General features: G+C 36.7%; 1 non-coding gene across 1 annotated transcript; it reads left to right on the top strand.

Annotated features, from left to right (window-relative positions):
* The first annotated feature begins 14307 nt into the window (after positions 1 to 14307).
* On the top strand, positions 14308 to 14381 carry Trnat-ugu (transfer RNA threonine (anticodon UGU)). The gene has a single exon. It is a non-coding gene; the product is annotated as a tRNA-Thr (tRNA).
* The last annotated feature ends 1819 nt before the right edge of the window (positions 14382 to 16200 follow it).

The raw sequence follows: 16200 nt of genomic DNA, 5'->3' as shown, positions 1-16200 counted from the left end.
GCCGACCGTAAGTTCATGGTCAAAGGGGTCAAAATTTGTGTGTGTATGGGAAGGCCTTGTCCATATTATACACATGCATACCAAATACGAATGTTACATCTAAAGCGACATAGAAGTTATGAGCATTTTTTCGAAACCTAAATGCAAAGTGTGACGGATAGACAGACGGACAGTGCGATCACTATATGCCCTCCTTTGAGGGCATAAAAATGTGTTTCACATTGTTTTGGTAAATTAGTAATGTAGTTAAAAGAACAGAATCATCAATTATAAAGTTATTGATTATAAAGTGTTGCTGGCATATTTGATGCATTCATATAGCTATAAGAAGGTCCCTGTTTTATCCCCACTGGCACGGAGTGAGGGTTCTCAAAATCTTTAAACAATATGAATAACTACATATAGGGTCGAGAGCATTCTTGATATCGGGGCTAAACACCTGAAATCAAAGCGACCCAGGTTAAAGGCCGAGGCCAAATAAATAAACCAGAGGCCGCATGAGCTTGCTATACTCTGAACAAGTATTGTTTCTTCTCAGAAAACTGGCTTAAGTGTCTTACTAAGCTTGAGACTTTGAGTTTCAGTGCAATCAATCTAAAATAAATTGGTCGAATTAAATAATAATTTGTAAAAAATAAACATTCTGCACAAATTCAATTATTTACTTTACCTGTGTGCATGAATCATTTCAGTCTTGATGGTTAGTGAACCATGTCAAAAGCACCATATCTATGAAACACTTGTATTTTGAATATTTCAATGTTCCACAGAAATGATGCTGATGATAATTCTACACGATAATGAATTATTAGATATATTTCTAAATTCCATTTCCACCAACAATTCGGTTATTCCACTACCAGTTCACATGCTTCATACACAGTTGAAAATAACACTATTTCACTCAACAACCGTGACACATGTACTCAATTTTTCAACTTTTCGCAATTAAAATTGTCTTCTACTGTTTTTGTTGTTGTTGTACTTTTGAAAGTAGTTCGAAAGATGGCGACCATTAACCCAGAGATTGATTTATGAAATAAATCGTCTGCTGATCCAGAGTGGTGCTTAGCATCAGATCTAAGACTATGATAATGGTACCAGTACGTGACATGTCAGACCATGACAATGGTACCAGTACGTAGCATGTCAGACTGTTACAATTATACCAGTTTTGAGCATGTGAGACTGTTACAATTGTGTCACTTCGTAGCTTGTCAGACTGTTACAATTATACCAGTATGTAGCATGTGAGACTTTGACAATGGTACCAGTACATAGCGTCTGAGACTCTAACAATGGTACCAGTACGTAGCATGTCAGACTTTTACAACGGTAACAGTCCGTAGCATTGTCAGACTATTACAATTATGCCAATATGTAGCATCTGAGATTGTGACAATGGTACCAGTGCGTAGCATCTGTCAGACTGTGACATTGGTACCAGTACGTAGCATGTCAGACTGTTACAATGGTACCAGTCCGTAGCATGTCAGACTGTTACAATTGTACCAGTACCTAGCATCTGAGACTGACAATAGTACTAGTAGGTAGCATTTGAGACTGTGACAATAGTACCAGTGCTTAGCATCTGTGACTGTGATAATGGTACCAGTATGTGGCATGCCAGACTGTGACACTGGTATCAGTACATAGCATGTCACACAGTTAAAATTATACCAGTATATCTTAGAAGCAAGTGAGACTCTGACAATGGTACCAGCAGAGGGCCAGATAAGATGCGTATTTGCGTAAAATACGCATGAAAAGAAAGAAAATACGCATGACTTAAAATTTTGTGGAGTAAGAAAACTCCTGGCCAAATTTGGATTACGCATCGTGTACAAGTTCAATGTGTATTAGCCGTGTATACATGCATATAAATTCATGTAAACATGACTAATTCCCACCATTGTGTCCACACCGGTAAAAACTTAGTGACATCACCATCTTTGAATAGATTGTGGTTCCCGATCGAATTTACTCCTCAGTCAGAACGGCATCATTTCATTTTGGCACACGATAAAGGCCGATGTTGACTAAACCCGCTGCATTGTTGAGAATCGATATACGCTTATGTTGAAAACTGTTGACATCACATTCGATAAAACCCGAATTGCCCAACTTCAAGCATATAATTTTTGCTATCAGTTCATCTCTTGTGTGGTACTATGGAAAAACTTTTTCCTTCAAGCACTTTTAAAATGGCAGCCGAAATACACATATAATAAACAAGTTATACGGATACCACACGCTTACCATTCAGACTAAGCACATGTTTAACCTGATAGATATATTGAAATCCGGTTTGCAATCAATGAATCCACTTGAATCATAATGTAATGCGAAAACTTGCTGCTTGCTTATTTTTCATATGACCATCACGATCTGTGCTGTCCTGACCGGCATTCTCTGTCCCGAAAGTGCTTAACTTCTTGTGACGTATGCCGCAGCGTCTGCATGTGTTTGTGTTTAAATGTCATGTAAATCAAAAAAAAGTAATGGCGAGCCATTTAAAAATGGTAGATTCTTTCAAGTCGACATCGTCAGTAGTAACATCAGAAAAAATAGTATGCCCTAATATTGACAGTATATTAACAGATGTTATAAAATCATGACGGAAATAAGGTCACAGACAAGACTATTTCTAACTGGAAAGAATGTTTCCCGTGGCTCAAAATTGAGCCACTGTGTGCTAAACAGTGGCTTTCTAAATCAAGACGGAAAAAGATATTAATGGCTACTTATAAGCCAGGGGCAAAAAAACCCCATAAAAACTGTTAAATAAAACAAAAGTGATTGCTTAATTGTGTACAAGACTGCTTGTTAAAGCGAGTTAACAGTACATGTACGATGTATTATTAATTCTGAACATTTGAACATAAATACTCCTTAAAATTATCGGATTTTGATTTTTACTCATCAATTAAAAATTTCATGAGTGAAATACCCATCGGCTGAAAAAATTATCTGGAGCTCTGGGTACCAGTACATAGCATGTCAGACTGTGAAAATGGTACTGATATGTATAATGTTAGACTGTGACAATCGTACCAGTATGTAGCATGTCAGACTGTGAACATTTTACCAGACAGTATGTAGCATGTGAGGCTGTGACAATTTAACCAATAGGTAGCATGTCAGATTGTGACAATAAAATGTCACCAATAGAATGTCAGACTGCGACAATGGTGCAGTATGTCTCCCATCAAACTGAGACAATTGTACCAGTACATAGACTGAGATAATGGTACTAGTTTGTAGCTGGTCAGACGGTGACACTGGTACCAGTGCGTAACATGTCAGACTGAGACAATGGTACTAATTTGTAGCTGGTCAGACTGTGACACTGGTAACAGTGCGTAACATGTAACTGACTGAGACAATGGTACTAGTTTGTAGCTGGTCATACGGTGACACTGGTACCAGTGCGTAACATGTCAGACTGAGACAATGGTACTAGTGTTTAGCTGGTCAGACGGTGACACTGGTACCAGTGCGTAACATGTCAGACTGAGACAATGGTACTAGTTTGTAGCTGGTCAGACGGTGACACTGGTACCAGTGTGTAGCATGTCAGACTGAGACAATGGTACTAGTTTGTAGCTGGTCAGACGGTGACACTGGTACCAGTGCGTAGCATGTCAGACTGAGACAATGGTACAAGTTTGTAGCTGGTCAGACGGTGACACTGGTACCAGTGCGTAGCATGTCAGACTGAGACAATGGTACTTGTTTGTAGCTGGTCAGACGATGACACTGGTACCAGTGCCTAACATGTCCGACAGAGACAATGGTACTAGTTTGTAGCTGGTCAGACGGTGACACTGGTTCCAGTGCGTAGCATGTCAGACTGAGACAATGGTACTAGTTTGTAGCTGGTCAGACGGTGACACTGGTACCAGTGCGTAACATGTCAGACAGAGACAATGGTACAAGTTTGTAGCTGGTCAGACGGTGACACTGGTACCAGTGTGTAACATTTCAGACTGAGACAATGGTACTAGTTTGTAGCTGGTCAGACGGTGACACTGGTACCAGTGGGTAACATGTCAGACTGAGACAATGGTACTAGTTTGTAGCTGGTCAGACGGTGACACTGGTACCAGTGTGTAACATGTCAGACTGAGACAATGGTACTAGTAAGTTTGTAGCTGGTCAGACGGTGACACTGGTACCCGTGCTTAACATGTCAGACTGAGACAATGGTACTAGTTTGTAGCTGGTCAGACGGTGACACTGGTACCAGTGCGTAACATGTCAGACTGAGACAATGGAACTAGTTTGTAGCTGGTCAGACGGTGACACTGGTACCAGTGCGTAACATGTCAGACTGAGACAAAGGCACTAGTTTGTAGCTGGTCAGACGGTGACACTGGTACCAGTGCGTAACATGTCAGATTGAGACAATTGTTCTTGTTAGTAGCTGGTCAGACGGTGACACTGGTACCAGTGCATAACATGTCAGACTAAGACAATGGTACAAGTTTGTAGCTGGTCAGACGGTGACACTGGTACCAGTGTGTAACATGTCAGACTGAGACAATGGTACTAGTAAGTTTGTAGCTGGTCAGACGGTGACACTGGTACCAGTGCTTAACATGTCAGACTGAGACAATGGAACTAGTTTGTAGCTTGTCAGATGGTGACACTGGTACCAGTGCGTAACATGTCAGACTGAGACAATGGTACTGGTTTGTAACTGGTCAGACGGTGACACTGGTACCAGTGTGTAGCATGTCAGACTGAGACAATGGTACTAGTTTGTAGCTGGTCAGACGGTGACACTGGTAACAGTGCGTAACATGTCACTGACTGAGACAATGGTACTAGTTTGTAGCTGGTCAGACGGTGACACTGGTACCAGTGTGTAACATGTCAGACTGAGACAATTGTACTAGTTTGTAGCTGGTCAGACGGTGACACTGGTACCAGTGTGTAGCATGTCAGACTGAGACAATGGTACTAGTTTGTAGCTGGTCAGACGGTGACACTGGTACCAGTGCGTAACATGTCAGACTGAGACAATTGTACTAGTTTGTAGCTGGTCAGACGGTGACACTGGTACCAGTGCTTAACATGTCAGACTGAGACAATGGTACTAGTTTGTAACTGGTCAGACGGTGACACTGGTACCAGTGTGTAGCATGTCAGACTGAGACAATGGTACTAGTTTGTAGCTGGTCAGACGGTGACACTGGTAACAGTGCGTAACATGTCACTGACTGAGACAATGGTACTAGTTTGTAGCTGGTCAGACGGTGACACTGGTACCAGTGCGTAACATGTCAGACTGAGACAATTGTACTAGTTTGTAGCTGGTCAGACGGTGACACTGGTACCAGTGCGTAACATGTCAGACTGAGACAATTATAATAATGATGCTAAAAAGGTATAGCTTGGGGATATAGGTTCTTTTATGAGCAAAATCTTGCAAACTTGTTAGCAAGCACCAAATGAATGTACCTTAACATGCGCTCTTTTCAAAAAACATGTTAGCCACCAAAAAAAATAACATGGTGGCCTTTTTTTCCAAAATGGCAGCCGCATAATTGTGTATACAGTTTTTATTGAAAATCAAGGTATTTGCACTAGAAGACTTATGAAAACAAACATTATTCAGGTTGCTTTGTTGTTAAGAATGTTTACAATATACAATTTATTCTTCTTTGACATTAAGATGTGAAATATTGTACATTTGTATCGAAATTGTCGCAATTTGCACAATAATTTTGAACCGCATATGTACGTATATTCACAATAAAGTTATAATATAAAGACAATACACACACATGTATGGCACACATAAACATCTGTGTTAAAACATGTTGAATAAATAAGTATATATAGCATTTAAAAAGAAAACTATTTTACACCTAGGGGTGCGCTTATTATGGATTTATTGGTATCAATTGTTGGACAGTACCTTCCAAAAAATAAAAATAACACAATATAAACCACTATCATAACCTTTGTCATAAAGACTAGTTTGAACTTGATTATTAATATTAGTTGATTGTAAATATAGAGGTGCAACATCATTACTTGAAGACTTATATTTATTGACTCTTAAGTTATGTGTGATCAATCTTGTTTACTGACTTTTAATTGAGTTTGAAATACTAGCAGGGTTATTCAGAACTTCTCTTCTTATAATGTATATGAACTTTCTTTATATAAAATTCACATATATTGTTTAAGGATCGTTAGGTGTTTTACTATGGTATGATGAAACGTATGATCTTATTAAGACATTTACTGGCACTTTATTGTAATTGGTACTGTTTACATACGCCCTACAATCAATGCAGAGTATGAAAACTCATAGTCCGAAGATTGCTCTATATTGAATCTGTAACTTGGCTGGTAAAATGGCAATCTATATTGCAACTATCTTAGTTTGAGATAAATAAATGATATAAACACTCGGCATTAGACTGTATCAAGATAAATTTGGATAAAACCCCAAACACGTGTTGTTGACGTCCTAGCATTTGACCTGTATATGCATATCAGGTGATTTTAAATAATCAGGTGATTTGACAACATGCGATCATTCATGTGACGAGGTGACCTAAACATAAGATAATTCAAATAGTATCTGTGTTTTAGATATTCAATTTATAGAACACGGGATAATAAAATCAAGGTGTCATTTTCTATACCATGTGATATTCAGATAAAGGTTGCAAGCTATTAGCCAAGTCAGCATTTAATGTCGTGCATGGATATCCAATCGTTTTATTGATTTGCAGTATACAAATGACATGCTGACCCCAAAATATAAAACCTAGTGAACAAGTTAAAAATAACGTTACAACTCAATTTTCATGAACTCGCAGTAGGGGTAACCCCGGTTGTTACGTTACTTTTCAGTCAAAGTCTAGTATCGTGCTATTTGCGAAAACAAAACCATATTTTTCAAAACTAAACATATTTTAATCAATCGATGTAAACACGAGTTTATTTAAATTTATTGACCTTGAATGAAGTGTCCTAAAATGTGTTAATCGCATCTTGCGAATGATAGGTGACACGCGTGATTCAATCATCACTGAATACTTCTAGGTAGCAATTAGCTGCTGATAATATCAGCTTGATATACAGAAAACATACCTATGATAGTAGATTCGTGTATTTCAATACGTTTAAATAAACATGTGTTTTAACGTTTAGTTTTATATTAATTGACTGAAAGGAGGTATGATTCTTGAACTTCCGTAAAATACTCTACATCAATATAATATGTTTGAGATTTTGTAATATCTTCAATACCGTTTACGTAGTTGTTCACAAACAAATGGAAATAATAACTACAAATGAAAAAGTATATGTACTGAGGTACCAGTAAACCTATTGTAAATACTTGTAAATTAAAGAAATTGAAGAGGTGTGATCACAAAGAAGGCACAGGGGGCCAAAGTACGTTAATAGACTCTGGAAAAGTGGCATGCATAACTTAGTGACAAATCTTTAAAAACAGACATCATAATACACACACACTTAGTATTGCTAGTGGGACTTTTCAACACAAAATATGTATACAAACCGTTTTATTTGTTAAACAGTCAATCTTATGGATGCGACCACTTGTATTAAGCGACCATTGTCTTATGCGACCATTTTGAAATCCCAAGGAGCTTTTTCGCTATATAATGATATTGTATTAAGCAAATTTTGTCTTACGCGACCAGCGACCGCTGGTTTTTGTGTATTTTGATGTCCGAATCTTGAATTAAGCGACCACTAGGAGGTAAAAGTGGTTAATCTATTGATCTTTCAGGGACAAATCTGTGTTAATTGTTTATCTAAGCCGATAAGATGTAATGGTACACCTCTGCTTTGTTTTCACACCAACCATTATGATTATGCTTTGTCTCGTTGACTGGTTCTGACTGGTATTGTTGTAGACTCCGTATCAATTTATTTAGTTGAATTTTAGAGGAACGTATAATAACGCACAGTCTACAGCTTAAATAGTTTATTATGTGGAACGTTAAGAGAAAACGCCGATTTTTCTCGAGTATAGATAACAGGTGCAGAAACAATGCGCTGTACGCAACAAACATTTCCTGTGAAGTACGGAAAATAAACTATTAATCGGCAACATCTGTCGAAATTCATACATTACCAATTTGTAATTATGCTAATTGGTAGATATTTGATAGCCAATCACATTGTTATTTACTTAATAAATTTTCCAATCAGGTCTGTTTGTTTGTTTTCAATTGACGTTTTTTAATTTTTTCAGCTCATTATGTATCATAATCGAGTCAGATTTCCTTAAGCGTACATGCAGAAATTAAAATGTCAAAACGAACAGTGTTAATGTTGAACGAGAAAATTCGGGTTTTGGACGTAAAATTGCAGATGAGTTTGGAGTCGGTAAAACTCAAATTCAGAACATTCTTAAGCGTAAAGCCGAGATGCTTGAAGACGTGGAAAATAATGTGTCAGGTGGAAAAAATTTATTGTCTTTGTTGTTTTTGCAAATAAATATGTACACACAATTCATTTATAATAGATGAAAATTTATAATAAGTGAAAAAATAAAACACATTATAAGTAAAATATTGTTTATGTATTGTATTTATATTCATTTTATTATAAAAGTTAAAAATATTGTTGACAAAAGAGATTATCCTTCATATAGATTAAAATTGGGGGTCGGCATTCTTCCAGAATGGCCTTTTTTATTTAAAGACCATTTTATTAAGAGACCACTTTTGATTACTCCCTTAAGTGGTATCTTAATACAAGATTGACTGTACTTCTCATATTAAGGATACATATGTGACAGTATTCATTGGGTTGTATTCCTAGATGTGTATTATTTTGTTTTCTATCCCTGTGTGCATTGCTATCAATCTTTCACTTATTCTCAATGACTTACTTTCACAATATTATTATACAGGACACTTGCAATAATCAAACTCTCACCTATATGACACCCATGGTCGTTAAACGAATGTACTCATAAAAGCTCCAATCATTCAAGAAGAACAAGGCAGAGTTAACAGGTATTTCAGAAAGAACTCCGCGGAAATCATCATTATCAGCATTAATCCCTTGACCGGTTTGGCAATTGGGGGGGAGGGGCGGGGAGTGAGAAAAGCCGATAAAAAAATTCTCCTCGAGTCAGGTCTGCTGTGTGCTGCTGAAAGTAATTTATTCATCGGAAGGGATGTCCATTTCTTTCTTCTGACGGCCTCGACGTTGACCTCCCTCTAGCATGCCCTGGCGAACCGGCTTGCACAGAGAGTCGTGTCTGGTCACGTGTCCAAACCAAGCCAGCTTTTGTTGTATGACAGTCGCAAGTAAGGCCTCCTGTGGACCAACAAGTGTTGCAGTCATGTTCATGAACGTACTAGTTGGTCTTGTGCTCCCTGAAGGAGATACTAAGCAGTCTTTGGAGATATTTATGTTCACATGCCAGTATCCTGCATTCTGTATCCGCGTAAAGGGTCCAGGTGTCGCAGCCGTAGAGTAGGATGAAGACTACGAAGAAATTGTTGAGCCTGTACTTGGTGGGGAAGCTGATGGATCAGTTTTTTAACAACCTGCTCATTCTTACAATCGCTGCGGTCACCATGACAATTCTTTTTTGGACCTCAGCGGTACTGGTACCATTCTTGGACAGGGTTGTGCCCAAGTTCTTGAAGTTGGCCACTTCTTCTTGCTGCTGGCCGTTCATGGTGATGTCTGCACTGGTGTTCGTCGTGCTCTTAACCATGATCTTCGACTTCTCCATGCTGACCTCTATCCCGTATGCTCCTGCTCTGCCATAGAGTATGTGGGTGAGATCTTGAAGTTCACTGCTGGTGCCACTCATGGGGTCAATGGCATCAGCGAATCTCGAGTTAAAGATGGATCTTTCAACGGTGCAGATAGAGGTGTGGTGGTAATAGAGAGTCTCCAGCATTATCTTACCTTTTGAATGTAAAGGTTGAGCAGGACGGGAGAGAGCAGAAAACTCTGACGAACGCCCAATGATGTCCTGATGAAGTTCCTCTTCTGTCGGTTGAGTAGCACTGCGGTGCTGGCGTTTCCCTAGATTCTTGAATGGCTTGCACCAGACCTTCGTTGATGTTGAATGCTCTCATAACATGCCATAGCTCATCATGTCACACGCGGTCGAAAGCTTTTTTAAAGTCAATGAAGTTGTGAAAATGGTCACTTTGATGCTGCAGGTGTTTGTCAATGATGATGCTGAAAATAAAGATCTGTTTCACCGTGCTCCACCCAGCCCTTAATCCGACCTGCTTTTGGCTAGCAGTTCCTCTGCCGTACGTTTCAATCGATTAAGGAGAATGGGTGGCATGGGATGACTGATGAGGCTGCTGGTGCGGTTATTCTTAGAACAACTTGAGGTTGCCCTTTTTCAGTAGGGGTTTGACTGGTGACGGGGTCCCCTCCTTGGGCCACTGCTTTTACTTCTAGATATTTTGGCATAGTACCGTCATTGCTGCTGCCGTTGCATCTCCTCCGTGCTTAATTAGCTCGGAAGGGACGTTGTCCACTACAGGGGATTTTCCTGGCTTAAGACAACTTCCTCCTCAGACTACACACTGCCTGGAAATCAGCGGATCCGCAAAACATCGCAACCATGGCATGTTCTGATTAAAAATCTGTGTATGTAGCGTCGTAAGGCAGCTTAGGCTAGACGATGCTAATGCCTCGACGGAAATGTGCAGATTATACAAATCATTAGCCAAAATACCGCAAGTTGTTCCACATTTGATGAAACTAAGGCAATCGAAGGCGCATAACTGCATGTAACAATATATCATATTTGTCATATGCAAACATGCACTCATCTTCTTCTGAATGCATATGACAGCAAAACAGAAAACTGTTTCATCTATCATAACCGCATACTTTGCAAGCTCATTGCTCATTTTGAATTCGTATCAACACCGACATTTGCAAAGTTTAGAATTTCTAAACAAATGAATTTGCGTTGGATATGCTATTGCTTTTATAAAACGGGTTCAGCATTGCAAATTGCGATTCAGTACAATCTTGCATCTGCACTCTAGCAATAGTGTAAAAAGCGTTACATAAAAAACTTCTTCAATCATGAATATGGTTTAAAGAAATTCTCTGCATCGCCCTATATTTTTTGCAAAACAATCATCCATTGAAAAATATGTTCACACATGCACGCATGCAATTAATAATGTGACCTGCACGCATGCAATTAATAATGTGAACTTCATTTAACTTCACTTCAAAGACGAACAATTGTCCTTCTGAGACTGAAACAATGAGTGTGTAATGGGAAAATGCCAATAATCATACCATCAGTGTGTTTATTTACAAGTATGACCATCCTTGATACATCTTGTCTGTTTTCTGTATCAGTGTTGATTCCTAAAATTGAATGTCATAAACGAAGTCAAAAAATAAAATATATGATCATTCATAATCCGATTTTAAATCCAATCAGTTCATGCTTTTGTTTAAAATCCTAACATGGTGAGCTAATTGTTTGGATTTGACTCTAGTTTTAGTTTGTTGTTAATGGAACTTTCGTTGATATTTGCATTTACAATAGCTAGAAATAATAAAACATACAAAAATGCATTCAAGTTGATATCAGTCAGTAAGGTTTTTTAATATCAAAATAAGATACAAAATTGTATTGTTCTTCATGTAACTTAGCTTTAATTTTAGAAAATGTTTAGAGGAATCAAAGTTCATAGTTTTTAAGTTTGAAGTCATTTTTGTCACACAAACTGAGGCTGGCTGTTGCAATATATATAAATAACTCTAAGCTCTACAAGCGTTAATTGTCACATATACTAATACTCATGTATAAAATACCCTAATAATACTAGTTTAAGATAAACCCAACTTGGACATCAAAACTGAGACCGGAAACGGCTGCCATTTTGAAAAAAATCAACGCCATCTTCTATCTTGGGGTGGCTCAAAGGTTTTATTGAAAACGCACATCAAACTTAGTTTTTATACCAAATTGCATGTTTCCTTGCCGATTTTCTAAAAAAAAAATTCATTTTTATGTAAGCTGCCCAACTTGTTCACATAAACTGAGACCAGAAATGGCGGGCATCTTGTACCTGGACGCCATCTTGAATGTTTAACTTACTAAAGGATTTATCAAAAGTGTGTATCAAACTAAGTGTTTATACCAAATGTCATGCTAAATTGAAGATTTGCACAGTTTTTACGCACAGTTGCTTAAGATATACCCAACATGGCTGTATAGATTGAATCGGAAATGGCGGCCATCTTGAAAATGACCGCCATTTTGAATTGAGTGCCTAAAGATTTCTATCAATAGTGCATATCAAACTGAGTTAATGCAAAATTTCATGCTTGCTTACAGATTTGCAAGATTTTTATGTTAATTCTCCTAGCTAATAATGGAAAGAATTGTTGATGCAATCAATTTATGCTAAATATAAATGTGCTGAAGACATTAAATTATGACACAGTAGTCAGGGCCAGTATTCATAAAGCACCTAAGGTTTAAGGAGAAAATTTCCTTAGTTATCAAACAATTTTCCTAAGGTAAGGATTTCCTTAACTTTCGTATTCAAAACATACCTTAGGTATAACCTAAGGTAAGACTTTACCTTAAATACTTAGGGGAAATTAATGTGTTTTCGTTTCTTAAATAATTCTTAAGCTTGACCGTTCACTCAGAAATATTACTATATTTAGTAACATGACGCTAGTAAGAGCTCGCAAAATGGCGGAACACGTTCACTGAACAAATGTGTAGTCAGAATAATTGGTAATATTTCACGTGGTGGATAGCTAATTAATAAAAAAAGTGCATAGCGTACGAGGTTTACGCTTCCGGCATCTGTCGAAACAGTTGTCTCAAAATGTCTGTATCAATTTTATGCTGTTGTCATTGATCTCTTTTTCAACAACAAACGTATCACACATTTTCATGATTTTGACAAAACATGGAAGTACTGTAAATAGGAAAAAGTTGGAAAAAACGGCAACGCAGAGAGCCCCGAATTTTGTTATTCAAGAAACTGTCCTTTTTGCGAAATTGATGGGCGAGGACTATAGAAACTTTAGATTTTCCTTATATAAATTTGACTGACAGATTACGGTACCAGTCATAAGTTTTGTTATTATGAAAATTCAATGATTTCTCCAAAAATAATAATTACCAATTGGCTTTGTTCTTTTGAATATGTATGTAAATATATTTATTGTTGTTAATTTTATTCCTAAACTTGTTAACGCTATAATAAACAATATTTGAAGTGACTGCCTTGTGGCCACAAATAATTCCATTTATATCTCCCGTGAAATATCCGAACATTTACGGGCGAACACGAAATTGGATACGGTAAGCGTCGGAAGCATGACGTAGCTCTCATGAATAATCATTCTGTGAAATCAAAATGAATTCTGGGTAACTGGAACTTAGCGAATGCGAAAATGGCTTGTATAAATTATGCAAATGAACGTAATCCGATCCTGACTCGAAAGCGAAAGTAGATTACATCGTGGAACAATATTTAGATATTAAGATGCTTAAAACTTGCCGAACGCTTGTAATATAACGTTTTTACATCAATGTTACTTGTTTTAGGGTTTATCGTAATTAACCATTGTATGGTACTTCTTGTTGTCGAATGTTTTTATATAGCATAATACAGTAGCCGTATGTATTGGTGAGCGTGATAGTGACTTTAACACAAAAGAAGATATTTTTAAAATATCAACTTAATTATTGAATATGAAATGCAAATGTTATCATTAAATATCATTTTGTTATTTCCATTATTATTATATTTTAATTGCAATCTGCATAATTTGAATGCACTTATTAAGAAGAGGAAGTTTGAGCTCCATATAAAATTGTATAAGGTCCTGTTGGGCCGTGTTGGCGCATTTGCAGGAGGAATACTTATATAATGTTTAGTTAAACAAACTGCACAGTATTCATTTGTTATTATAGAGATAAAACTATAGACCTAAGTCCTGTAACAAAGGTCATGTTCATTTCCATTGTAATTTTCAGAATGACCTTGTAAGGCAGCCATGTCTGAATTATCTGTGTGCAGATTTCTAACATTGCATATATCCTGGTCTATCATAAGTTGGGTGCCATTGTCATAAGTGATATAATTAATTGTTGTTATATAATTATACTTTATATAAACAGAGTGATTTCATTATGCAATTATGACAATGGCACCCAGATCGTATTTCACTGCTCTCTGTGACTCAAATTCGAGGAAGAATTCCAACATGGCAGGGGAGAATGTCATGGTATCGAACTTAAGTGGGATTGGTGAAAAGATGTGTGGCGGCCAGGTTAGCTCAGTCGGGAGAGCATTCGCCATGTAAGCGAGATGTCCCGGGTTCGAGTCCCGAATTGGCCGCACACTTTTCACCACCCGGCGACAGTAGCGTTTAATGAGTGTAATTTGATAGTTCTAAGTTGATCAAGAACATTACAATATTTACTGTGACATAACGTCTGGCCATGCTGAAAAAAGGGCAGTCAGTTATGTTAGAAAATAAATAAATAAAACATATTTAGTACTTACTCGATAATTCCGAGATGAAACACACATTCATTCAGTGCGAAAGGGAATACAAACACAATCTGACATGCGATACAGCATAACCACAATGTCAGATATGTAAACATATCCCAGTCGCAAGTCTATAATGCCTGCTATTTTCACATTAAAATCATATTCTTTCCATTTATTGAAACATGATCATTGATTCATCCAAAGAAATGGCGTAAAATGGTAACACAACTCAAATTATTATGAATTAAAATCACGTCCAACGTCGAATGACAACAATTTTACTTCCGCTAAATGTTGAAGAAAACATACCCATTTGATGAAATTTTGTTTAAATTCGACGAAAACCTCTGAAACACGTCCGCTACGATGCCATTTTTAAGGTGATTTCTTTGGAGTTAAGGGAGGTGTCTATGTCCCTTAACTTTTAAGGAAAAAACGGTGAACCTTTTTTTTTTTTTTTTTTTTTTAAACTTTAAATATATATGTTAACCTGATCCAGTGTAGAAAATAGAAAATATTGCATAATTAAATTATCTGTTGCCTTACATTTGTTTTAAAAAACAGTAAAATATGTTAAATTGATTATTTTTTAAAGACTGTTTTCACCTCAAAAAAGGCCAGGCCCTTTATCCAAAATCAGATAAAAAAAACACCTGCACTTATCACACATGTTCATAATATTTTGTAAACTTTTAATAATATGTTATCAAAATAGTCGTTATTAACCAGTTAACGGCATCTTTGAAATATAAGAAACACTATTAACATGCGATTATTATTCCTAATTTAGCCATTTTGTGATTAATTTTTTTTCCAAAATGGTGTTTTTTACGACGCAAAATTCCCAAATTCCAGTGTGGCATTTTTCCAAATTGGAGCTCAAAAGGCCTGGTAGTATTGTTTACGTGTAAAGTCAGGTTTTTTTTCTCCACTTTTTGGGAAGATAGCCCATGGCTTTGGAATTGGGAATTTTATCGTCATTTCATGAAATTTGGAAAATTAATTCATTAGCCTTTTTTTCCACATGAAAAGTCCACTAATTAGGGAAATACTAAATTTGATATAATACTTTATAATCATTAAAATTAAAAGAACAAAATTATTAAATACTTTGTTAGATGTAATTGAATTAAAATTGAGATAAAATACGCATAAGACACTTCTTTCAAAAAAAAAATTGGGAATTTTTTGCCACATTTTGGGAAAACAATATACTTTTTGGGATTGGGAACATAGCCGAATTTCGGCTATAAAATCGGGCCAAAAAAAACCTGTAAGTATATTAAAAATTTGGTGATGATTTATATTTGATTTGCCAGTGTCCAAACATGTGTCATGGGGGATCAGTGTATGTGACATACATGACATTGTATCTAAGTTCTGTATGATATAATTGGGTTGAAAGCGAAACAAACATATTAAGAGTAGTGTATAATCACTTGTCTCAATGAATGGATTCTTTTTCTTAATTAACTTTTTTTTCTAATTTTATTTTCCCCATTTTTTTATCTTTTTGTGAAGGAATTTTTAATTTCATTTGCAGATTTCAGTCTGAAGGCCAACTTTGCTTTTACAACATTATTTTGTGTTTATGAAATTGTTCAATCTATAAACAAACTTTTAGAGTGAAAGTTTGTTACGCCATCTTTAAAAAAACAAT

The sequence above is a fragment of the Dreissena polymorpha genome, chromosome 5 (assembly GCF_020536995.1).
Source record: "Dreissena polymorpha isolate Duluth1 chromosome 5, UMN_Dpol_1.0, whole genome shotgun sequence".
Lineage (NCBI taxonomy): Eukaryota > Metazoa > Mollusca > Bivalvia > Myida > Dreissenidae > Dreissena > Dreissena polymorpha.
The sequence above is the reverse complement of the archived record's forward strand: the minus strand, read 5'-3'. Positions and strand labels throughout refer to the sequence as shown.